This window comes from Schistocerca gregaria, chromosome 8 (assembly GCF_023897955.1).
Source record: "Schistocerca gregaria isolate iqSchGreg1 chromosome 8, iqSchGreg1.2, whole genome shotgun sequence".
Classification (NCBI taxonomy): domain Eukaryota; kingdom Metazoa; phylum Arthropoda; class Insecta; order Orthoptera; family Acrididae; genus Schistocerca; species Schistocerca gregaria.
The window spans coordinates 7,077,222-7,102,699 of record NC_064927.1 but is presented as its reverse complement, the minus strand read 5'-3'; the positions used below and the strand labels follow the sequence as shown (position 1 = coordinate 7,102,699).

General features: G+C 46.5%; 12 non-coding genes across 12 annotated transcripts; all 12 read right to left on the bottom strand.

Moving 5' to 3' along the window:
• Positions 1–1,326: 1,326 nt before the first annotated feature.
• Trnak-cuu (transfer RNA lysine (anticodon CUU)) lies at positions 1,327–1,399 on the bottom strand. Its single transcript has one exon. It is a non-coding gene; the product is annotated as a tRNA-Lys (tRNA).
• A 1,457-nt stretch (positions 1,400–2,856) lies between these two features.
• Trnak-cuu (transfer RNA lysine (anticodon CUU)) lies at positions 2,857–2,929 on the bottom strand. Its single transcript has one exon. It is a non-coding gene; the product is annotated as a tRNA-Lys (tRNA).
• Positions 2,930–9,645: 6,716 nt separating this feature from the next.
• Trnak-cuu (transfer RNA lysine (anticodon CUU)) lies at positions 9,646–9,718 on the bottom strand. Its single transcript has one exon. It is a non-coding gene; the product is annotated as a tRNA-Lys (tRNA).
• Positions 9,719–11,142: 1,424 nt separating this feature from the next.
• On the bottom strand, positions 11,143–11,215 carry Trnak-cuu (transfer RNA lysine (anticodon CUU)). Its single transcript has one exon. It is a non-coding gene; the product is annotated as a tRNA-Lys (tRNA).
• Positions 11,216–12,672: 1,457 nt separating this feature from the next.
• Trnak-cuu (transfer RNA lysine (anticodon CUU)) lies at positions 12,673–12,745 on the bottom strand. The gene has a single exon. It is a non-coding gene; the product is annotated as a tRNA-Lys (tRNA).
• Positions 12,746–14,183: 1,438 nt separating this feature from the next.
• On the bottom strand, positions 14,184–14,256 carry Trnak-cuu (transfer RNA lysine (anticodon CUU)). The gene has a single exon. It is a non-coding gene; the product is annotated as a tRNA-Lys (tRNA).
• A 1,439-nt stretch (positions 14,257–15,695) lies between these two features.
• On the bottom strand, positions 15,696–15,768 carry Trnak-cuu (transfer RNA lysine (anticodon CUU)). The gene has a single exon. It is a non-coding gene; the product is annotated as a tRNA-Lys (tRNA).
• A 1,438-nt stretch (positions 15,769–17,206) lies between these two features.
• On the bottom strand, positions 17,207–17,279 carry Trnak-cuu (transfer RNA lysine (anticodon CUU)). The gene has a single exon. It is a non-coding gene; the product is annotated as a tRNA-Lys (tRNA).
• A 1,428-nt stretch (positions 17,280–18,707) lies between these two features.
• Trnak-cuu (transfer RNA lysine (anticodon CUU)) lies at positions 18,708–18,780 on the bottom strand. The gene has a single exon. It is a non-coding gene; the product is annotated as a tRNA-Lys (tRNA).
• A 1,424-nt stretch (positions 18,781–20,204) lies between these two features.
• Positions 20,205–20,277, bottom strand: Trnak-cuu (transfer RNA lysine (anticodon CUU)). Its single transcript has one exon. It is a non-coding gene; the product is annotated as a tRNA-Lys (tRNA).
• A 1,439-nt stretch (positions 20,278–21,716) lies between these two features.
• Trnak-cuu (transfer RNA lysine (anticodon CUU)) lies at positions 21,717–21,789 on the bottom strand. Its single transcript has one exon. It is a non-coding gene; the product is annotated as a tRNA-Lys (tRNA).
• Positions 21,790–23,240: 1,451 nt separating this feature from the next.
• On the bottom strand, positions 23,241–23,313 carry Trnak-cuu (transfer RNA lysine (anticodon CUU)). The gene has a single exon. It is a non-coding gene; the product is annotated as a tRNA-Lys (tRNA).
• Between the last annotated feature and the right edge of the window lie 2,165 nt (positions 23,314–25,478).

Here is a 25,478-nt window from a genome sequence, read left to right as displayed (position 1 = left end):
ACGTCACACTCGTCACGTACTTCACTTTTATTTCATAATCATTTCTGAGAGGTAAGGAATTGCATGACAACCTGCAGAGCTAGTGGCGTCAAAATTAACACTCATACTTGATGTGACTCAAAAGGCGAACGAGTTACTTTCCGACGTTGTTTTAGATGTGCAAGTGCCAGTGGAAACTCGCGGTGACGGCACTCTGCCGACCATTTCGCTAGTTAACACCGGTCTTGTAGTGTGTGTTTCAAGCTCAAGAGCATCTCCAAGCAGAAAATGGTCAACAGCAACATTCAGACGGTTTCGTACTGCTCAAATGCTACATTAAAACGGTATGTTTCTTTTTCAGAACTGATAAAACACGAGCGTGACAGCATTCGAACCTGTAATCTTCAGATCCGAAGTCCGACGCCTTATCCATTAGGCCACACAGTCACTGACGACCAAGTGCAACTTGTATATGACTCATCTCGAAACGCTCACACCACTGATAATTTGTGTTTTCGTTCTACACAGCCGCTGCCCTTGCTCTTTCCCACCCATTCGTTACATTCAACCTCTTACGTGACCGACCAAATATAGACTGGGAAACAAGACCACACACTTTGTGCATACGGAATCGAAGGCAGGGCGTGCCTCGCCGCATTTGCCACGATGGCCATTTGCTACTTATGCAGAAGCGGCGGCGGCGACGACGACGACCGTGAGAGGCTCTGACATATGTGAGAAATACATCTATAAAATGTAATTCAGACTGCCTCGTCCCACCTTATGCTGAACCGCTTTAGCAAAGGCTTTATCTGCGCCATTCGCCTTAATCACATCTGAGAGTAATTCTTAATAAAAGGCATGTCGCTAATTGTTCGTCATCACAGATACTGTTTGCTATACGGCCACGACGCGCAACTGATTTCCAAAATTCGTCTTCTTCCTTTGAGGATGGAACTCACGACCCTTGGTTTACTAGTCCAGTGCTCTACCACTGAGCTAAAGAGGCGCGGCTTAGCGGTACTTTTGTGTACTTCGTCCTTACGGTCGTCTGGATCATCAGACTTCAGCTGACAACACTTCATATTACCGACTAATATTTGCAGCTATGGCGACCCATTACTGCTTGGCTACACATCTGACACGTAACCGATGTCCTCTCCAAACAACAACACTTGCATTTCAGAACATGTCTTTCACACATGTCTACAAAATCACCTTCACCTTCAAATACAGTTTCCTTGCGACTGACAGAGACGTAGGCAAAGTTCAAAGTTGCTATTTCCATTACATCACGTTAATCAGAAAAACGGTAATTTACATCTGCAGCGGAACAAAATTCCGTTTCGCCCAGTGTGGGGCTCGAACCCACGACTCTGAGATTAAGAGTCTCATGCTCTACCGACTGAGCTAGCCGGGCTGCTACGGTGAGTACTTGCCGGGCAGCACGTCACACAGCACTTGTTTGGGTTGGGTGGTCCCATACAGAATCTCTCCATGCTGCCTAATGTTTTCCTAACGTCACACTCGTCACGTACTTCACTTTTATTTCATAATCATTTCTGAGAGGTAAGGAATTGCATGACAACCTGCAGAGCTAGTGGCGTCAAAATTAACACTCATACTTGATGTGACTCAAAAGGCGAACGAGTTACTTTCCGACGTTGTTTTAGATGTGCAAGTGCCAGTGGAAATTCGCGGTGACGGCACTCTGCCGACCATTTCGCTAGTTAACACCGGTCTTGTAGTGTGTGTTTCAAGCTCAAGAGCATCTCCAAGCAGAAAATGGTCAACAGCAACATTCAGACGGTTTCGTACTGCTCAAATGCTACATTAAAACGGTATGTTTCTTTTTCAGAACTGATAAAACACGAGCGTGACAGCATTCGAACCTGTAATCTTCAGATCCGAAGTCCGACGCCTTATCCACTAGGCCACACAGTCACTCACGACCAAGTGCAACTTGTATATGACTCATCTCGAAACGCTCACACCACTGATAATTTGTGTTTTCGTTCTACACAGCCGCTGCCCTTGCTCTTTCCCACCCATTCGTTACATTCAACCTCTTACGTGACCGACCAAATATAGACTGGGAAACAAGACCACACACTTTGTGCATACGGAATCGAAGGCAGGGCGTGCCTCGCCGCATTTGCCACGATGACCATTTGCTACTTCTGCAGAAGCGGCGGCGTCGGCGGCGGCGGCGGCGGCGGCGGCGACGACGACGACTACGACGACCGCGAGAGGCTCTGACATATGTGAGAAATACATCTATAAAATGTAATTCAGACTGCCTCGTCCCACCTTATGCTGTACCGCTTTGGCAAAGGCTTTATCTGCGCCATTCGCCTTAATCACATCTGAGAGTAATTCTTAATAAAAGGCATCTCGCTAATTGTTCGTCATCACAGATACTGTTTGCTATACGGCCACGACGCGCAACTGATTTCCAAAATTCGACTTCTTCCTTTGAGGATGGAACTCACGACCCTTGGTTTGCTAGTCCAGTGCTCTACCACTGAGCTAAAGAGGCGCGCCCTAGCGGTGCTTTTGCGTACTTCGTCCTTACGGTCGTCTGGATCATCAGACTTCAGCTGACATCACTTCATATTACCGACTAATATTTGCAGCTATGGCGACCCATTACTGCTTGGCTACACATCTGACACGTAACCGATGTCCTCTCCAAACAACAACACTTGCATTTCAGAACATGTCTTTCACACATGTCTACAAAATCACCTTCACCTTCAAATACAGTTTCCTTGCGACTGACAGAGACGTAGGCAAAGTTCAAAGTTGCTATTTCCATTACATCACGTTAATCAGAAAAACGGTAATTTACATCTGCAGCGGAACAAAATTCCGTTTCGCCCAGCGTGGGGCTCGAACCCACGACCCTGAGATTAAGAGTCTCATGCTCTACCGACTGAGCTAGCCGGGCTGCTTCGGTGAATATTTGCCGGACAGCACGTCACACAGTACTCGTTTGGGTTGGGTGGTCCCATACAGAATCTCTCCATGCTGCCTAATGTTTTCCTAACGTCACACTCGTCACGTACTTCACTTTTATTTCATAATCATTTCTGAGAGGTAAGGAATTGCATGACAACCTGCAGAGCTAGTGGCGTCAAAATTAACACTCATACTTGATGTGACTCAAAAGGCGAACGAGTTACTTTCCGACGTTGTTTTAGATGTGCAAGTGCCAGTGGAAACTCGCGGTGACGGCACTCTGCCGACCATTTCGCTAGTTAACACCGGACTTGTAGTGTGTGTTTCAAGCTCAAGAGCATCTCCAAGCAGAAAATGGTCAACAGCAACATTCAGACGGTTTCGTACTGCTCAAATGCTACATTAAAACGGTATGTTTCTTTTTCAGAACTGATAAAACACGAGCGTGACAGCATTCGAACCTGTAATCTTCAGATCCGAAGTCCGACGCCTTATCCATTAGGCCACACAGTCACTCACGACCAAGTGCAACTTGTATATGACTCATCTCGAAACGCTCACACCACTGATAATTTGTGTTTTCGTTCTACACAGCCGCTGCCCTTGCTCTTTCCCACCCATTCGTTACATTCAACCTCTTACGTGACCGAACAAATATAGACTGGGAAACAAGACCACACACTTTGTGCATACGCAATCGAAGGCAGGGCGTGCCTCGCCGCATTTGCCACGATGGCCATTTGCTACTTCTGCAGAAGCGGCGGCGGCGACGACGACGACTGCGAGAGGCTCTGACATATGTGAGAAATACATCTATAAAATGTAATTCAGACTGCCTCGTCCCACCTTATGCTGAACCGCTTTGGCAAAGGCTTTATCTGCGCCATTCGCCTTAATCACATCTGAGAGTAATTCTTAATAAAAGGCATGTCGCTAATTGTTCGTCATCACAGATACTGTTTGCTATACGGCCACGACGCGCAACTGATTTCCAAAATTCGACTTCTTCCTTTGAGGATGGAACTCACGACCCTTGGTTTACTAGTCCAGTGCTCTACCACTTTTTTTTTTTTTTTTTTTTTTTTTTTTTTTTTTTTTTTTTTTAGGGCCTCCTTCCTCCCCTTCAGCCCCGCCTTGCGCTCGCCATAAATCGCCTTCGTCGGCGTCGGCTTCATCTGCCATGATTTCTGAAGTACTTATTCTTCTGAACTATTCCGATTTCCAAACCAAAGATACTTCTAAACCTATTGCATAGTCCCGCAATGGTGACAAAGTAGAATATATATATATTTTTTTTTTTTTTTTTTTTTTTTTTTTTTTTAAAATAGAAAATGAAAAAGGAACTCTGGTCCGCTAGAAAAACAGAAGAAAATAAAATAGTCCTTGTCGTAACACTGTTCAATATACGTCACTGTGACATTTGAAGAAGAAAAGAGAAAAAACAAAGCAATGTAGAATGAAGGAAAGAAAAAAATACTTCTTTCATCGAAGAACGACTTCTAAAAAATTCGCATATCGTTTCCTGTAATGTCTCGTCTGTGAAAGTATGTGAAACTGTAATGCCAGGTAAAGACAGAACGCCGCCTCACTCTTGGGTTCTTGCGTCTGTAAATAATGAACATAATGACCCTTCAACCAATTGACAGAGTTCCGTTTGGTGTTCAGGTACGGCACTGAATCCGGATACAGGAAATCTTCAGGTTTAATACAAAGCTGGGAAGTCCTCATAATCGTAGCCAGTTTTCGGCGAATGCATGGCCAAACTGCTTGGACAGTGGTGCACAGAAAACGATGTTCATCAGTATCAGGCAAGTTGCACGTTAGGCACAAAGGTGAGTCAGCCAAATGTAGAGCATGAAGTCGTGAATTGGTACTTATTTTACGGTTCACGACCCTGTACCAAGAGGCTTTCACTGACGTTGGTAAATCACGGCTATGTATGTTTTTCCATATCACTGGCCAGCGATGATTGGGGTATTTGTGTTCGATGTTGTTCCTGTTCTTGGTTGCCAGTAGTTTATTATAAACTAACTTCACCACGGAAAGCTCATTTTCTGGGAGAGTTGACCGTACGTAACTGAACTCAATGAAAAAGCTCTTAAAGTGAGTCAGCGCAGGCGGAATATGTTGAACAGAGACAGGAGGCTGCAGGCAGGCCGGCGCTATTTCGGTTAACAAGTGAGCCGTTAGACTGTTCGGTAACGACCTCCACCGTTTGTAGGTGGTGCATACGTACAAAGCTCGTGACTTGGAACGAACATCTGTTAAATTTAAGCCTCCATCGGTCGTGGAGAGAGTGAGCGTATCGTACTTGACTTTAAAAATGTGTCCACGTGTGACAAAATGGCCTAGAGCGGACATCATACGCTTCGCTGTCTCCTGTGGCATGGGCAGTACTTGTGCAACGTAGTTAATCTTTGAGGTGAGGTAGACATTAGCGAAGGTGACTTTCTGCAGTTCATCAAGGCTTCTTAGGTAGTGGGTCTGCATGCAAGCACGCATACTTGCCAGGAGATTCCTATAGTTCACCGCAATTGTGTGCTGTATGTTGCTCCTGTACTCAATACCAAGGCATTTCATTTTAGAAATTAGTTGCAACTGACCGTGATGGTGCAGCGAGATGCCGCGTCCTATGTTCATAATGCCAGATTTCCTGGCATTCAACTTCGCACCCGCAACAAGTTCGTAGTTTTTGACGATCTGAAGGGCTTCCTCGACTTCACCTTCGTCCATGACCAAAAATCCGACGTCATCCGCATATGCAGTACAAACAATCTTAATGCCGTGGATGGTTAATCCTTGTAGACGCTGTGTCAAGGTGACAAGCAAAGGCTCAATGGCAATGGCAAACAAGGCCATCGACATAGGGCATCCCTGTCGCACTGAATTAGTAATATTAATTGATGCGCTCAGCTGGCCATTCACCATGAGTCGAGTTACTCCTTTACGAAGGAGCTCATGTATAAGATTGATAAAACGTAGTGGAAATCCCATGGCATGCATCGTCCGGATGAGAAACTGATGGTTTACTCTGTCGAATGCCTTTGAAAAGTCAAGGGAAACTAGCGCACACCGTATCTTACACGCATCTGCAATGGCTATAACGTCCCTGTATTGAGACAAATTTTGGAAGATCGTCCTACCGACACCTACACTGGTCTGGTACTGACCAATGACAGTATTCATCAACATTTTCAATCTATTAGAAATAATACGTGCTAAAATTTTGTAGTCACTGTTCAGTAAAGTAAGCGGCCGAAAATCGTCAACAGAACTGCACATTGGGCGTTTAGGGATTAAAACCACGATGCCTTCCACGAGAGCCTGAGGAACATTAAAATCTGGCCGTAAAATTTCATTAAACATACTCAACAACTTGGGCTTTAATTTGTCGCAGAAAGTAAGATAAAATTCGGCAGTGAGACCGTCGGGTCCCGGCGATTTATTTTTCGGACTTCGTGATAGCGCAGAATCCAATTCGTCTTCATCAATTTCTCGCATGAGAGTTTCGACTTCAGCAGCACCCAAAGTCCTTTGCAAGTTATTGAGTAATTCATCGTGAGTTCCATCGTCGGTATGTGTCGTTGTCAGGAGACCTGCCAAGTGATTGTGAAGTGCGTTCCGTATGTCTTGTTGCCGCGTGAGCGCAACGCCTTCACTCAACTGAAGACGAGTTATTAATCTCCGCCGCCCCCTCTTATTTTCACGAATGACGTGAAACATGGATGTCATTTCGTCGTCTATCACATTCTGGGGCCTGGACCTTATTTGAAAGCCTTCTGCCTGCTGCCGCTGAAGTTTTAATAATTTTGCCTTAATTTTTTTAATCTGCATAAAATTTTCAGGTACAGTCACATCGGACTGGTAAAGCTCCCTGAGACAAGTAAAATAAAACTCAGACGTTTGCCGTTGCCACCAGGATTTGTCCCGAGCGTAGCGTTTAAACATTTTTGATAAAGTTGGTTTGGCATGTGTTATCCACCATTCAGTAACGGAGGCATACTGTGCAACCCGTCGTTCACATGCCTCCCATGTTTCGTTAAAGACACGGTGACAGTCAACATCGTTAAGGAGAGCATTGTTAAGTTTCCAGAAACCTCTGCCGCGAAATGTGCCTTGCTTGACCATGTTAACAGTACAAATATATGCGGCATGATCGGAAAAAATTGTGGGCCAAACTTCGGATTGGAGGACTTGAGTCTTCATACACGCCGATACATAGATTCTGTCTAGCCGGCTTGCAGAGTGGTTCGTGACATGAGTGAACCCAGGTGCCGCTCCGTGCGTATGCTCCCATGTGTCAATGAGGTTCATTTCTTGGACGATACGTTCTAGTTCTCCAGATTTGTTAAAATTAGGCGTCTGGTCTTTTGGACTTAAGACACAATTGAAGTCACCCGCAAAAATTATACGATCGTAGGTTCCCCTAAAAAGTGGGACTATGGCGCTTGTGAAGAACTCAGCCCTAGCACGCCTATTGCTACTGCCGGACGGGGCGTAAACATTGATTATGCGTGTCCGATGGAAAGTGACAGCGATCCCTCTATGATCAGGCAGTTTTTCTACGTCGGTCGCTACAATCCCTTCTTTTAACAGAATCGCCGTCCCTAAATTCGCACCGCTCCCGGAATTGGAGAGAGTAGTATAACCAGTTATTCGGTCAAGTTCAATCGCAGCGACTTCTTGAAGTAACAGAATATCGATATCCGCTGCGTATACAAAATCTTGTAAATTACGGAGCCGCCAGTACGACTGTATCTTATTGATGTTTAACGTGGCAATTTTATAGGCTTGGGGCTCGTTCATGGGAGAAGGCACATACTATTAATTAAACAGTCTTAGAAGGATGGCTAACGAAATTGAGGCCAAGCGCGTCAGTCGGAGTTCCTGTAGTTCCCGGTACGGTTGGTGTATGCTGCTCTGTGGGGGGTGCCGAAGATTCCGTCTCAATGGTCCGCATGACAGCCGCATCATTGCTCGCATCCAATACTTCCATTTCCCGTGCCCAATTCCCAGTGAGAGTGGCCTCTGACAAAAGCGATCCTGCGTTTCCTTGAGCGTGGGTATCCGGCAAAACGACTCTACTCGAGGTATCACTATCTTCCACCCGTCGTGGATTCACAGGGGGAGACACTACAGGATCAATGTCCATTCGACCAGACGCAGGGAGACCAACTTCAGAGGGTTCAGAAGTGTTCTGACACATTTGGCTGCTTATTCGTTTCGCTTTGTCGCGGAGCTGTGGGGCGAGCTGATTGGCTCCTTGATGTGCAAGTCTCCGCTTCTTTTTGGAAGGCTTCCTGTTAGGGTTCGCAGTATCATCAACATCCGAAGTGGACTGTTGACTCTGGGGTTGATCCGCCGGGAACACAGCGTCTGCTTCATCCTCAGTACCAGTGGCATCAACCACTGGGGAGTCATCCGTCGTTACCTCCATCTCTGAGTGTGGTAGCGGCGGTGCCGCGTCAGCACTCGGTTCTTTGACGTTATCGGCCAAAACATCGTTCAAACGAGGGGCATCTACAGGCGGGGTCGCGGGTGGAAGACCAGAAGCCGCGACAGCGTATGTCAGTGGCAGTGCCGTCGTCACAGGGGGGCTAGCGGCTTCACCGACAGGTATCTGCGTCACCCGTCTTTGTATACATTCAGAGCGCACGTGGCCGGGCGCACCACAGCCGGCACACGTTTTTGGCTGCCCATCATATATGACAATTCCGCGATGTCCACCTACGTAAATATATGAAGGTATGTGCTTCTGTATATCGATCTTAACCTGCCTGACGCCGTTAAGCACCGGAAATTTGTGGGCTTTGGACCAACGCTCCGCAAAATTGTTAATGACCCTCCCGTAAGGTGTCAATGCAGAATTTATTTGCGCGGCTGTTATTTCAAACGGGAGTTCGAAAATACGTGCCGTCCGGATGCCCAGTCCAGCATGCGTAATGCTGACGTCACTGACGGTACCATCGCTATGTTTAAACTTCAGTACACCTCCACTGGACTCTACAATTCTATCACACAGTTCAGAGGACGTTAATTTCACATAAACAACACTAGTCACGATAGAGAAATTTATCCCCACAATGTCATCAAAAGTAATCTTAGCTGTTTCCTCTAACCATGCTTCAACTTCAAACGAATTTGGTTTCGAAAAGTTCCTATCAAAGGTAAACTTCAAGGTATCTTTCCTGTTAGTCGGATTCATAATTCCATATCAGAACCTACAGAACGGAACGAATACTAATAAGCAGACGCTGTAAGCACGCGACTCACCGCCTGACGTAAACACTTCCTGCCGCAGCGCGCTGGCCCTGGAGGTCCGCTCACCACCGCTGCCGCAGGCAGACTGCCACTGAGCTAAAGAGGCTCGGCTTAGCGGTACTTTTGCGTACTTCGTCCTTACGGTCGTCTGGATCATCAGACTTCAGCTGACAACACTTCATATTACCGACTAATATTTGCAGCTATGGCGACCCATTACTGCTTGGCTACACATCTGACACGTAACCGATGTCCTCTCCAAACAACAACACTTGCATTTCAGAACATGTCTTTCACACATGTCCACAAAATCACCTTCACCTTCAAATACAGTTTCCTTGCGACTGACAGAGACGTAGGCAAAGTTTAAAGTTGCTATTTCCATTACATCACGTTAATCAGAAAAACGGTAATTTACATCTGCAGCGGAACAAAATTCCGTTTCGCCCAGTGTGGGGCTCGAACCCACGACCCTGAGATTAAGAGTCTCATGCTCTACCGACTGAGCTAGCCGGGCTGCTTCGGTGAGTACTTGCCGGGCAGCACGTCACACAGTACTCGTTTGGGTTGGGTGGTCCCATACAGAATCTCTCCATGCTGCCTAATGTTTTCCTAACGTCACACTCGTCACGTACTTCACTTTTATTTCATAATCATTTCTGAGAGGTAAGGAATTGCATGACAACCTGCAGAGCTAGTGGCGTCAAAATTAACACTCATACTTGATGTGACTCAAAAGGCGAACGAGTTACTTTCCGACGTTGTTTTAGATGTGCAAGTGCCAGTGGAAACTCGCGGTGACGGCACTCTGCCGACCATTTCGCTAGTTAACACCGGTCTTGTAGTGTGTGTTTCAAGCTCAAGAGCATCTCCAAGCAGAAAATGGTCAACAGCAACATTCAGACGGTTTCGTACTGCTCAAATGCTACATTAAAACGGTATGTTTCTTTTTCAGAACTGATAAAACACGAGCGTGACATCATTCGAACCTGTAATCTTCAGATCCGAAGTCCGACGCCTTATCCATTAGGCCACACAGTCACTGACGACCAAGTGCAACTTGTATATGACTCATCTCGAAACGCTCACACCACTGATAATTTGTGTTTTCGTTCTACACAGCCGCTGCCCTTGCTCTTTCCCACCCATTCGTTACATTCAACCTCTTACGTGACCGACCAAATATAGACTGGGAAACAAGACCACACACTTTGTGCATACGGAATCGAAGGCAGGGCGTGCCTCGCCGCATTTGCCACGATGGCCATTTGCTACTTATGCAGAAGCGGAGGCGGCGACGACGACGACTGCGAGAGGCTCTGACATATGTGAGAAATACATCTATAAAATGTAATTCAGACTGCCTCGTCCCACCTTATGCTGAACCGCTTTGGCAAAGGCTTTATCTGCGCCATTCGCCTTAATCACATCTGAGAGTAATTCTTAATAAAAGGCATGTCGCTAATTGTTCGTCATCACAGATACTGTTTGCTATACGGCCACGACGCGCAACTGATTTCCAAAATTCGACTTCTTCCTTTGAGGATGGAACTCACGACCCTTGGTTTACTAGTCCAGTGCTCTACCACTGAGCTAAAGAGGCTCGGCTTAGCGGTACTTTTGCGTACTTCGTCCTTACGGTCGTCTGGATCATCAGACTTCAGCTGACAACACTTCGTAATACCGACTAATATTTGCAGCTATGGCGACCCATTACTGCTTGGCTACACATCTGACACGTAACCGATGTCCTCTCCAAACAACAACACTTGCATTTCAGAACATGTCTTTCACACATGTCCACAAAATCACCTTCACCTTCAAATACAGTTTCCTTGCGACTGACAGAGACGTAGGCAAAGTTTAAAGTTGCTATTTCCATTACATAACGTTAATCAGAAAAACGGTAATTTACATCTGCAGCGGAACAAAATTCCGTTTCGCCCAGCGTGGGGCTCGAACCCACGACCCTGAGATTAAGATTCTCATGCTCTACCGACTGAGCTAGCCGGGCTGCTTCGGTGAGTACTTGCCGGGCAGCACGTCACACAGTACTCGTTTGGGTTGGGTGGTCCCATACAGAATCTCTCCATGCTGCGTAATGTTTTCCTAACGTCACACTCGTCACGTACTTCACTTTTATTTCATAATCATTTCTGAGAGGTAAGGAATTGCATGACAACCTGCAGAGCTAGTGGCATCAAAATTAACACTCATACTTGATGTGACTCAAAAGGCGAACGAGTTACTTTCCGACGTTGTTTTAGATGTGCAAGTGCCAGTGGAAACTCGCGGTGACGGCACTCTGCCGACCATTTCGCTAGTTAACACCGGTCTTGTAGTGTGTGTTTCAAGCTCAAGAGCATCTCCAAGCAGAAAATGGTCAACAGCAACATTCAGACGGTTTCGTACTGCTCAAATGCTACATTAAAACGGTATGTTTCTTTTTCAGAACTGATAAAACACGAGCGTGACAGCATTCGAACCTGTAATCTTCAGATCCGAAGTCCGACGCCTTATCCATTAGGCCACACAGTCACCGACGACCAAGTGCAACTTGTATATGACTCATCTCGAAACGCTCACACCACTGATAATTTGTGTTTTCGTTCTACACAGCCGCTGCCCTTGCTCTTTCCCACCCATTCGTTACATTCAACCTCTTACGTGACCGACCAAATATAGACTGGGAAACAAGACCACACACTTTGTGCATACGGAATCGAAGGCAGGGCGTGCCTCGCCGCATTTGCCACGATGGCCATTTGCTACTTCTGCAGAAGCGGCGGCGTCGGCGGCGGCGGCGGCGGCGGCGGCGACGACGACGACTACGGCGACCGCGAGAGGCTCTGACATATGTGAGAAATACATCTATAAAATGTAATTCAGACTGCCTCGTCCCACCTTATGCTGTACCGCTTTGGCAAAGGCTTTATCTGCGCCATTCGCGTTAATCACATCTGAGAGTAATTCTTAATAAAAGGCATGTCGCTAATTGTTCGTCATCACAGATACTGTTTGCTATACGGCCACGACGCGCAACTGATTTCCAAAATTCGACTTCTTCCTTTGAGGATGGAACTCACGTCCCTTGGTTTACTAGTCCAGTGCTCTACCACTGAGCTAAAGAGGCGCGGCTTAGAGGTACTTTTGCGTTCTTCGTCCTTACGGTCGTCTGGATCATCAGACTTCAGCTGACAACACTTCATATTACCTACTAATATTTGCAGCTATGGCGACCCATTACTGCTTGGCTACACATCTGACACGTAACCGATGTCCTCTCCAAACAACAACACTTGCATTTCAGAACATGTCTTTCACACATGTCTACAAAATCACCTTCACCTTCAAATACAGTTTCCTTGCGACTGACAGAGACGTAGGCAAAGTTCAAAGTTGCTATTTCCATTACATCACGTTAATCAGAAAAACGGTAATTTACATCTGCAGCGGAACAAAATTCCGTTTCGCCCAGCGTGGGGCTCGAACCCACGACCCTGAGATTAAGAGTCTCATGCTCTACCGACTGAGCTAGCCGGGCTGCTTCGGTGAATATTTGCCGGACAGCACGTCACACAGTACTCGTTTGGGTTGGGTGGTCCCATACAGAATCTCTCCATGCTGCCTAATGTTTTCCTAACGTCACACTCGTCACGTACTTCACTTTTATTTCATAATCATTTCTGAGAGGTAAGGAATTGCATGACAACCTGCAGAGCTAGTGGCGTCAAAATTAACACTCATACTTGATGTGACTCAAAAGGCGAACGAGTTACTTTCCGACGTTGTTTTAGATGTGCAAGTGCCAGTGGAAACTCGCGGTGACGGCACTCTGCCGACCATTTCGCTAGTTAACACCGGTCTTGTAGTGTGTGTTTCAAGCTGAAGAGCATCTCCAAGCAGAAAATGGTCAACAGCAACATTCAGACGGTTTCGTACTGCTCAAATGCTACATTAAAACGGTATGTTTCTTTTTCAGAACTGATAAAACACGAGCGTGACAGCATTGGAACCTGTAATCTTCAGATCCGAAGTCCGACGCCTTATCCATTAGGCCACACAGTCACTGACGACCAAGTGCAACTTGTAGATGACGCATCTCGAAACGCTCACACCCCTGATAATTTGTGTTTTCGTTCTACACAGCCGCTGCCCTTGCTCTTTCCCACCCATTCGTTACATTCAACCTCTTACGTGACCGACCAAATATAGACTGGAAACAAGACCACACACTTTGTGCATACGGAATCGAAGGCAGGGCGTGCCTCGCCGCATTTGCCACGATGGCCATTTGCTACTTCTGCAGAAGCGGCGGCGGCGACGACGACGACGACGACGACGACGACCGCGAGAGGCTCTGACATATGTGAGAAATACATCTATAAAATGTAATTCAGACTGCCTCGTCCCACCTTATGCTGAACCGCTTTGGCAAATGCTTTATCTGCGCCATTCGCGTTAATCACATCTGAGAGAAAATATTAATAAAAGGCATGTCGCTAATTGTTCGTCATCACAGATACTGTTTGCTATACGGCCACGACGCGCCACTGATTTCCAAAATTCGACTTCTTCCTTTGAGGATGGAACTCACGACCCTTGGTTTACTAGTCCAGTGCTCTACCACTGAGCTAATGAGGCGCGGCCTAGCGGTACTTTTGCGTACTTCGTCCTTACGGTCGCCTGGATCATCAGACTTCAGCTGACAACACTTCATATTACCGACTAATATTTGCAGCTATGGCGACCCATTACTGCTTGGCTACACATCTGACACGTAACCGGTGTCCTCTCCAAACAACAACACTTGCATTTCAGAACATGTCTTTCACACATGTCTACAAAATCACCTTCACCTTCAAATACAGTTTCCTTGCGACTGACAGAGACGTAGGCAAAGTTTAAAGTTGCTATTTCCATTACATCACGTTAATCAGAAAAACGGTAATTTAGATCTGCAGCGGAACAAAATTCCGTTTCGCCCAGCGTGGGGCTCGAACCCACGACCCTGAGATTAAGAGTCTCATGCTCTACCGACTGAGCTAGCCGGGCTGCTTCGGTGAATATTTGCCGGGCAGCACGTCACACAGTACTCGTTTGGGTTGGGTGGTCCCATACAGAATCTCTCCATGCTGCGTAATGTTTTCCTAACGTCACACTCGTCACGTACTTCACTTTTATTTCATAATCATTTCTGAGAGGTAAGGAATTGCATGACAACCTGCAGAGCTAGTGGTGTCAAAATTAACACTCATACTTGATGTGACTCAAAAGGCGAACGAGTTACTTTCCGACGTTGTTTTAGATGTGCAAGTGCCGGTGGAAACTCGCGGTGACGGCACTCTGCCGACCATTTCGTTAGTTAACACCGGTCTTGTAGTGTGTGTTTAAAGCTCAAGAGCATCTCCAAGCAGAAAATGGTCAACAGCAACATTCAGACGGTTTCGTACTGCTCAAATGCTACATTAAAACGGTATGTTTCTTTTTCAGAACTGCTAAAACACGAGCGTGACAGCATTCGAACCTGTTATCTTCAGATCCGAAGTCCGACGCCTTATCCATTAGGCCACACAGTCACTGACGACCAAGTGCAACTTGTATATGACTCATCTCGAAACGCTCACACCCCTGATAATTTGTGTTTTCGTTCTAGATAGCCGCTGCCCTTGCTCTTTCCCACCCATTCGTTACATTCAACCTCTTACGTGACCGACCAAATATAGACTGGGAAACAAGACCACACACTTTGTGCATACGGAATCGAAGGCAGGGCGTGCCTCGCCGCATTTGCCACGATGGCCATTTGCTACTTCTGCAGAAGCGGCGGCGGCGACGACGACGACGACGACGACGGCGACCGCGAGAGGCTCTGACATATGTGAGAAATACATCTATAAAATGTAATTCAGACTGCCTCGTCCCACCTTATGCTGTACCGCTTTGGCAAAGGCTTTATCTGCGCCATTCGCGTTAATCACATCTGAGAGTAATTCTTAATAAAAGGCATGTCGCTAATTGTTCGTCATCACAGATACTGTTTGCTATACGGCCACGACGCGCAACTGATTTCCAAAATTCGACTTCTTCCTTTGAGGATGGAACTCACGTCCCTTGGTTTACTAGTCCAGTGCTCTACCACTGAGCTAAAGAGGCGCGGCTTAGAGGTACTTTTGCGTTCTTCGTCCTTACGGTCGTCTGGATCATCAGACTTCAGCTGACAACACTTCATATTACCTACTAATATTTGCAGCTATGGCGACCCATTACTGCTTGGCTACACATCTGACACGTAACCGATGTCCTCTCCAAACAACAACACTTGCATTTCAGAACATGTCTTTCACACATGTCTACAAAATCACCTTCACCTTCAAATACAGTTTCCTTGCGACTGACAGAGAGGTAGGCAAAGTTCAAAGTTGCTATTTCCATTACATCACGTTAATCAGAAAAACGGTAATTTACATCTGCAGCGGAACAAAATTCCGTTTCGCCCAGCGTGGGGCTCGAACCCACGACCCTGAGATTAAGAGTCTCATGCTCTACCGACTGAGCTAGCCGGGCTGCTTCGGTGAATATTTGCCGGACAGCACGTCACACAGTACTCGTTTGGGTTGGGTGGTCCCATACAGAATCTCTCCATGCTGCCTAACGTTTTCCTAACGTCACACTCGTCACGTACTTCACTTTTATTTCATAATCATTTCTGAGAGGTAAGGAATTGCATGACAACCTGCAGAGCTAGTGGCGTCAAAATTAACACTCATACTTGATGTGACTCAAAAGGCGAACGAGTTACTTTCCGACGTTGTTTTAGATGTGCAAGTGCCAGTGGAAACTCGCGGTGACGGCACTCTGCCGACCATTTCGCTAGTTAACACCGGTCTTGTAGTGTGTGTTTCAAGCTCAAGAGCATCTCCAAGCAGAAAATGGTCAACAGCAACATTCAGACGGTTTCGTACTGCTCAAATGCTACATTAAAACGGTATGTTTCTTTTTCAGAACTGATAAAACACGAGCGTGACAGCATTGGAACCTGTAATCTTCAGATCCGAAGTCCGACGCCTTATCCATTAGGCCACACAGTCACTGACGACCAAGTGCAACTTGTAGATGACGCATCTCGAAACGCTCACACCCCTGATAATTTGTGTTTTCGTTCTACACAGCCGCTGCCCTTGCTCTTTCCCACCCATTCGTTACATTCAACCTCTTACGTGACCGACCAAATATAGACTGGAAACAAGACCACACACTTTGTGCATACGGAATCGAAGGCAGGGCGTGCCTCGCCGCATTTGCCACGATGGCCATTTGCTACTTCTGCAGAAGCGGCGGCGGCGACGACGACGACGACGACGACGACGACCGCGAGAGGCTCTGACATATGTGAGAAATACATCTATAAAATGTAATTCAGACTGCCTCGTCCCACCTTATGCTGAACCGCTTTGGCAAATGCTTTATCTGCGCCATTCGCGTTAATCACATCTGAGAGAAAATATTAATAAAAGGCATGTCGCTAATTGTTCGTCATCACAGATACTTTTTGCTATACGGCCACGACGCGCCACTGATTTCCAAAATTCGACTTCTTCCTTTGAGGATGGAACTCACGACCCTTGGTTTACTAGTCCAGTGCTCTACCACTGAGCTAATGAGGCGCGGCCTAGCGGTACTTTTGCGTACTTCGTCCTTACGGTCGCCTGGATCATCAGACTTCAGCTGACAACACTTCATATTACCGACTAATATTTGCAGCTATGGCGACCCATTACTGCTTGGCTACACATCTGACACGTAACCGGTGTCCTCTCCAAACAACAACACTTGCATTTCAGAACATGTCTTTCACACATGTCTACAAAATCACCTTCACCTTCAAATACAGTTTCCTTGCGACTGACAGAGACGTAGGCAAAGTTTAAAGTTGCTATTTCCATTACATCACGTTAATCAGAAAAACGGTAATTTAGATCTGCAGCGGAACAAAATTCCGTTTCGCCCAGCGTGGGGCTCGAACCCACGACCCTGAGATTAAGAGTCTCATGCTCTACCGACTGAGCTAGCCGGGCTGCTTCGGTGAATATTTGCCGGGCAGCACGTCACACAGTACTCGTTTGGGTTGGGTGGTCCCATACAGAATCTCTCCATGCTGCGTAATGTTTTCCTAACGTCACACTCGTCACGTACTTCACTTTTATTTCATAATCATTTCTGAGAGGTAAGGAATTGCATGACAACCTGCAGAGCTAGTGGTGTCAAAATTAACACTCATACTTGATGTGACTCAAAAGGCGAACGAGTTACTTTCCGACGTTGTTTTAGATGTGCAAGTGCCAGTGGAAACTCGCGGTGACGGCACTCTGCCGACCATTTCGCTAGTTAACACCGGTCTTGTAGTGTGTGTTTCAAGCTCAAGAGCATCTCCAAGCAGAAAATGGTCAACAGCAACATTCAGACGGTTTCGTACTGCTCAAATGCTACATTAAAACGGTATGTTTCTTTTTCAGAACTGCTAAAACACGAGCGTGACAGCATTCGAACCTGTTATCTTCAGATCCGAAGTCCGACGCCTTATCCATTAGGCCACAAAGTCACTGACGACCAAGTGCAACTTGTATATGACTCATCTCGAAACGCTCACACCCCTGATAATTTGTGTTTTCGTTCTAGATAGCCGCTGCCCTTGCTCTTTCCCACCCATTCGTTACATTCAACCTCTTACGTGACCGACCAAATATAGACTGGGAAACAAGACCACACACTTTGTGCATACGGAATCGAAGGCAGGGCGTGCCTCGCCGCATTTGCCACGATGGCCATTTGCTACTTCTGCAGAAGCGGCGGCGGCGACGACGACGACGGCGACCGCGAGAGGCTCTGACATATGTGAGAAATACATCTATAAAATGTAATTCAGACTGCCTCGTCCCACCTTATGCTGTACCGCTTTGCAAAGGCTTTATCTGCGCCATTCGCGTTAATCACATCTGAGAGTAATTCTTAATAAAAGGCATGTCGCTAATTGTTCGTCATCACAGATACTGTTTGCTATACGGCCACAACGCGCAACTGATTTCCAAAATTCTACTTCTTCCTTTGATGATGGAACTCACGACCCTTGGTTTACTAGTCCAGTGCTCTACCACTGAGCTAAAGAGGCGCGGCCTAGCGGTACTTTTGCGTACTTCGTCCTTACGTAGTCTGGATCATCAGACTTCAGCTGACAACACTTCATATTACCGACTAATATTTGCAGCTATGGCGACCCATTACTGCTTGGCTACACATCTGACACGTAACCGATGTCCTCTCCAAACAACAACACTTGCATTTCAGAACATGTCTTTCACACATGTCTACAAAATCACCTTCACCTTCAAATACAGTTTCCTTGCGACTGACAGAGACGTAGGCAAAGTTTAAAGTTGCTATTTCCATTACATCACGTTAATCAGAAAAACGGTAATTTACATCTGCAGCGGAACAAAATTCCGTTTCGCCCAGCGTGGGGATCGAACCCACGACCCTGAGATTAAGAGTCTCATGCTCTACCGACTGAGCTAGCCGGGCTGCTTGGGCAGCACGTCACACAGTACTCGTTTGGGTTGGGTGGTCCCATACAGAATCTCTCCATGCTGCCTAATGTTTTCCTAACGTCACACTCGTCACGTACTTCACTTTTATTTCATAATCTTTTCTGAGAGGTAAGGAATTGCATGACAACCTGCAGAGCTAGTGGCGTCAAAATTAACACTCATACTTGATGTGACTCAAAAGGTGAACGAGTTACCTTCCGACGTTGTTTTAGATGTGAAAGTGCCAGTGGAAACTCGCGGTGACGGCACTCTGCCGACCATTTCGCTAGTTAACACCGGTCTTGTAGTGTGTGTTTCAAGCTCAAGAGCATCTCCAAGCAAAAAATGGTCAACAGCAACATTCAGACGGTTTCGTACTGCTCAAATGCTACATTAAAACGGTATGTTTCTTTTTCAGAACTGATAAAACACGAGCGTAACAGCATTCGAACCTGTAATCTTCAGATCCGAAGTCCGACGCCTTATCCATTAGGCCACACAGTCACTGACGACCAAGTGCAACTTGTATATGACTCATCTCGAAACGCTCACACCCCTGATAATTTGTGTTTTCGTTCTACAAAGCAGTTGCCCTTGCACTTTCCCACCCATTCGTTACAATCAACCTCTTACGTGACCGACCAGATATAGACTGGGAAACAAGACCACACACTTTGTGCATACGGAATCGAAGGCAGGGCGTGCCTCGCCGCATTTGCCACGATGGCCATTTGCTACTTCTGCAGAAGCGGCGGCGGCGACGACGACGACGACGACGACGACGACCGCGAGAGGCTCTGACATATGTGAGAAATACATCTATGAAATGTAATTCAGACTGCCTCGTCCCACCTTATGCTGTACCGCTTTGGCAAAGGCTTTATCTGCGCCATTCGCGTTAATCACATCTGAGAGTAATTCTTAATAAAAGGCATATCGCTAATTGTTCGTCATCACAGATACTGTTTGCTATACGGCCACGACGCGCAACTGATTTCCAAAATTCGACTTCTTCCTTTGAGGATTGAACTCACGACCCTTGGTTTACTAGTCCAGTGCTCTACCACTGAGCTAACGAGGCGCGGCCTAGCGGTACTTTTGCGTACTTCGTCCTTACGGTCGACTGGATCATCAGACTTCAGCTGACAACACTTCATATTACCGACTAATATTTGCAGCTATGGCGACCCATTACTGCTTGGCTACACATCTGACACGTAACCGATGTCCTCTCCAAACAACAATACTTGCATTTCAGAACATGTCTTTCACACATGTCTACAAAATCACCTTCACCTTCAAATACAGTTTCCTTGCGACTGACAGAGACGTAGGCAAAGTTTAAAGTTGCTATTTCCATTACATCACGTTAATCAGAAAAACGGTAATTTACATCTGCAGCGGAACAAAATTCCGTTTCGCCCAGCGTGGGGCTCGAGCCCACGACCCTGAGATTAAGAGTCTCATGCTCTACCGACTGAGCTAGCCGGGCTGCTTCGGTGAATACTTGCCGGGTAGCACGTCACAAAGTACTCGTTTGGGTTGGGTGGTCCCATACAGAATCTCTCCATGCTGCCTAATGTTTTCCTAAAGTCACACTCGTCACGTACTTCACTTTTATTTCATAATCATTTCTGAGAGGTAAAGGAATTGCATGACAACCTGCAGAGCTAGTGGCGTCAAAATTAACACTAATACTTGATGTGACTCAAAAGGCGAACGAGTTACTTTCCGACGTTGTTTTAGATGTGCAAGTGCCAGTGGAAACTCGCGGTGACGGCACTCTGCCGACCATTTCGCTAGTTAACACCGGTCTTGTAGTGTGTGTTTCAAGCTCAAGAGCATCTCCAAGCAGAAAATGGTCAACAGCAACATTCAGACGGTTTCGTACTGCTCAAATGCTACATTAAAACGGTATGTTTCTTTTTCAGAACTGATAAAACACGAGCGTGACAGCATTCGAACCTGTAATCTTCAGATCCGAAGTCCGACGCCTTATCCATTAGGCCACACTGTAACTGACGACCAAGTGCAACTTGTATATGACTCATCTCGAAACGCTCACACCCCTGATAATTTGTGTTTTCGTTCTACACAGCCGCTGCCCTGGCTCTTTCCCACCCATTCGTTACATTCAACCTCTTACGTGACCGACCAAATATAGACTGGGAAACAAGACCACACACTTTGTGCATATGGAATCGAAGGCAGGGCGTGCCTCGCCGCATTTGCCACGATGGCCATTTGCTACTTCTGCAGAAGCGGCGGCGGCGACGACGAAGACGACGACGAAGACGACCGCGAGAGGCTCTGACATATGTGAGAAATACATCTATAAAATGTAATTCAGACTGCCTCGTCCCACCTTATGCTGTACCGCTTTGGCAATGGCTTTATCTGCGCCATTCGCCTTAATCACATCTGAGAGAAATTCTTAATAAAAGGCATGTCGCTAATTGTTCGTCATCACAGATACTGTTTGCTAACGGCCACGACGCGCAACTGATTTCCAAAATTCGAATTCTTCCTTTGAGGATGGAACTCACGACCCTTGGTTTACTAGTCCAGTGCTCTACCACTGAGCTAATGAGGCGCGGCCTAGCGGTACTTTTGCGTACTTCGTCCTTACGGTCGCCTGGATCATCAGACTTCAGCTGACAACACTTCATATTACCGACTAATATTTGAAGCTATGGCGACCCATTACTGCTTGGCTACACATCTGACACGTAACCGATGTCCTCTCCAAACAACAACACTTGCATTTCAGAACATGTCTTTCAGACATGTCTACAAAATCACCTTCACCTTCAAATACAGTTTCCTTGCGACTGACAGAGACGTAGGCAAAGTTTAAAGTTGCTATTTCCATTACATCACGTTAATCAGAAAAACGGTAATTTACATCTGCAGCGGAACAAAATTCCGTTTCGCCCAGCGTGGGGCTCGAACCCACGACCCTGAGATTAAGAGTCTCATGCTCTACCGAATGAGCTAGCCGGGCTGCTTCGGTGAATATTTGCCGGGCAGCACGTCACACAGTACTCGTTTGGGTTGGGTGGTCCCATACAGGATCTCTCCATGCTGCGTAATGTTTTCCTAACGTCACACTCGTCACGTACTTCACTTTTATTTCATAATCATTTCTGAGAGGTAAGGAATTGCATGACAACCTGCTGAGCTAGTGGCGTCAAAATTAACACTCATACTTGATGTGACTCAAAAGGCGAACGAGTTACTTTCCGACGTTGTTTTAGATGTGCAAGTGCCAGTGGAAACTCGCGGTGACGGCACTCTGCCGACCATTTCGCTAGTTAACACCGGTCTTGTAGTGTGTGTTTCAAGCTCAAGAGCATCTCCAAGCAAAAAATGGTCAACAGCAACATTCAGACGGTTTCGTACTGCTCAAATGCTACATTAAAACGGTATGTTTCTTTTTCAGAACTGATAAAACACGAGCGTGACAGCATTCGAACCTGTAATCTTCAGATCCGAAGTCCGACGCATTATCCATTAGGCCACACAGTCACTGACGACCAAGTGCAACTTATATATGACTCATCTCGAAACGCTCACACCCCTGATAATTTGTGTTTTCTTTCTACACAGCCGCTGCCCTTGCTCTTTCCCACCCATTCGTTACATTCAACCTCTTACGTGACCGACCAAATATAGACTGGGAAGCAAGCAAACACACTTTGTGCATACGGAATCGAAGGCAGGGCGTGCCTCGCCGCATTTGTCACGATGGCCATTTGCTACTTCTGCAGAAGCGGCGGCGGCGACGACGACGACGACGACGACGACGACGACGACGACGACCGCGAGAGGCTCTGACATATGTGAGAAATACATCTATAAAATGTAGTTCAGACTGCCTCGTCCCACCTTATGCTGTACCGCTTTGGCAAAGGCTTTATCTGCGCCATTCGCCTTAATCACATCTGAGAGTAATTCTTAATAAAAGGCATGTCGCTAATTGTTCGTCATCACAGATACTGTTTGCTATACGGCCACGACGCGCAACTGATTTCCAAAATTCGACTTCTTCCTTTGAGGATGTAACTGACGACTCTTGGTTTACTAATCCAGTGCTCTACCACTGAGCTAAATGGGCGCGGCCTAGCGATGCTTTTGTGTACTTCGTCCTTACGGTCGTCTGGATCATCAGACTTCAGCTGACAACACTTCATATTACCGACTAATATTTGCAGCTATGGCGACCCATTACTGCTTGGCTACACATCTGACACGTAACCGATGTCCTCTCCAAGCAACAACACTTGCATTTCAGAACATGTCTTTCACACATGTCTACAAAATCACCTTCACCTTCAAATACAGTTTCCTTGCGACTGACAGAGACGTAGGCAAAGTTTAAAGTTGCTATTTCCATTACATCACGTTAATCAGAAAAATGGTAATTTACATCTGCAGCGGAACAAAATTCCGTTTCGCCCAGCGTGGGGCTCGAACCCACGACCCTGAGATTAAGAGTCTCATGCTCTACCGACTGAGCTAGCCGGGCTGCTTCGGTGAATACTTGCCGGGCAGCACGTCACACAGTACTCGTTTGGGTTGGGTGGTCCCATACAGAATCTCTCCATGCTGCCTAATGTTTTCCTAACGTCACACTCGTCACGTACTTCACTTTTATTTCATAATCATTTCTGAGAGGTAAGGAATTGCATGACAACCTGCAGAGCTAGTGGTGTCAAAATTAACACTCATACTTGATGTGACTCAAAAGGCGAACGAGTTACTTTCCGACGTTGTTTTAGATGTGCAAGTGCCAGTGGAAACTCGCGGTGACGGCACTCTGCCGACCATTTCGCTAGTTAACACCGGTCTTGTAGTGTGTGTTTCAAGCTCAAGAGCATCTCCAAGCAGAAAATGGTCAACAGCAACATACAGACGGTTTCGTACTGCTCAAATGCTACATTAAAACGGTATGTTTCTTTTTCAGAACTGATAAAACACGAGCGTGACATCATTCGAACCTGTTATCTTCAGATCCGAAGTCCGACGCCTTATCCATTAGGCCACACAGTCACTGACGACCACGTGCAACTTGTATATGACTCATCTCGAAACGCTCACACCCCTGATAATTTGTGTTTTCGTTCTAGATAGCCGCTGCCCTTGCTCTTTCCCACCCATTCGTTACATTCAACCTCTTACGTGACCGACCAAATATAGACTGGGAAACAAGACCACACACTTTGTGCATACGGAATCGAAGGCAGGGCGTGCCTCGCCGCATTTGCCACGATGGCCATTTGCTACTTCTGCAGAAGCGGCGGCGGCGACGACGACGACGACGACGACGACGACGGCGACCGCGAGAGGCTCTGACATATGTGAGAAATACATCTATAAAATGTAATTCAGACTGCCTCGTCCCACCTTATGCTGTACCGCTTTGCAAAGGCTTTATCTGCGCCATTCGCGTTAATCACATCTGAGAGTAATTCTTAATAAAAGGCATGTCGCTAATTGTTCGTCATCACAGATACTGTTTGCTATACAGCCACGACGCGCAACTGATTTCCAAAATTCGACTTCTTCCTTTGAGGATGGAACTCACGACCCTTGGTTTAGTAGTCCAGTGCTCTACCACTGAGCTAAAGAGGCGCGCCCTAGCGGTACTTTTGCGTACTTCGTCCTTACGGTCGTCTGGATCATCAGACTTCAGCTGACAACACTTCGTATTACCGACTAATATTTGCAGCTATGGCGACCCATTACTGCTTGGCTACACATCTGACACGTAACCGATGTCCTCTCCAAACAACAACACTTGCATTTCAGAACATGTCTTTCACACATGTCTACAAAATCACCATCACCTTCAAATACAGTTTCCTTGCGACTGACAGAGACGTAGGCAAAGTTTAAAGTTGCTATTTCCATTACATCACGTTAATCAGAAAAACGGTAATTTACATCTGCAGCGGATAAAATCCCGTTCCAACCAGCTTGGTGCTTGAACCCACGACCCTGAAATTAAGAGTCTCATGCTCTACCGACTGAGCTAGCCGGGCTGCTTCGGTGAATCCTTGCCGGGCAGCACGTCACAAAGTACTCGTTTGGGTTGTGTGGTCCCATACAGAATCTCTCCATGCTGCTTAATGTTTTCCTAACGTCACACTCGTCACGTACTTCACTTTTATTTCATAATCATTTCTAAGAGGTAAAGGAATTGCATGACAACCTGCAGAGCTAGTGGCGTCAAAATTAACACTCATACTTGATGTGACTCAAAAGGCGAACGAGTTACTTTCCGACGTTGTTTTAGATGTGCAAGTGCCAGTGGAAACTCGCGGTTACGGCACTCTGCTAGTTAACACCGGTCTTGTAGTGTGTGTTTCAAGCTGAAGAGCATCTCCAAGCAGAAAATGGTCAACAGCAACATTCAGACGGTTTCGTACTGCTCAAATGCTACATTAAAACGGTATGTTTCTTTTTCAGAACTGATAAAACACGAGCGTGACAGCATTCGAACCTGTAATCTTCAGATCCGAAGTCCGACGCCTTATCCATTAGGCCACACAGTCACTGACAACAGAGTGCAACTTGTATATGACTCATCTCGAAACGCTCACACCCCTGATAATTTGTGTTTTCGTTCTACACAGCCGCTGCCCTTGCTCTTTCCCACCCATACGTTACATTCAACCTCTTACGTGACCG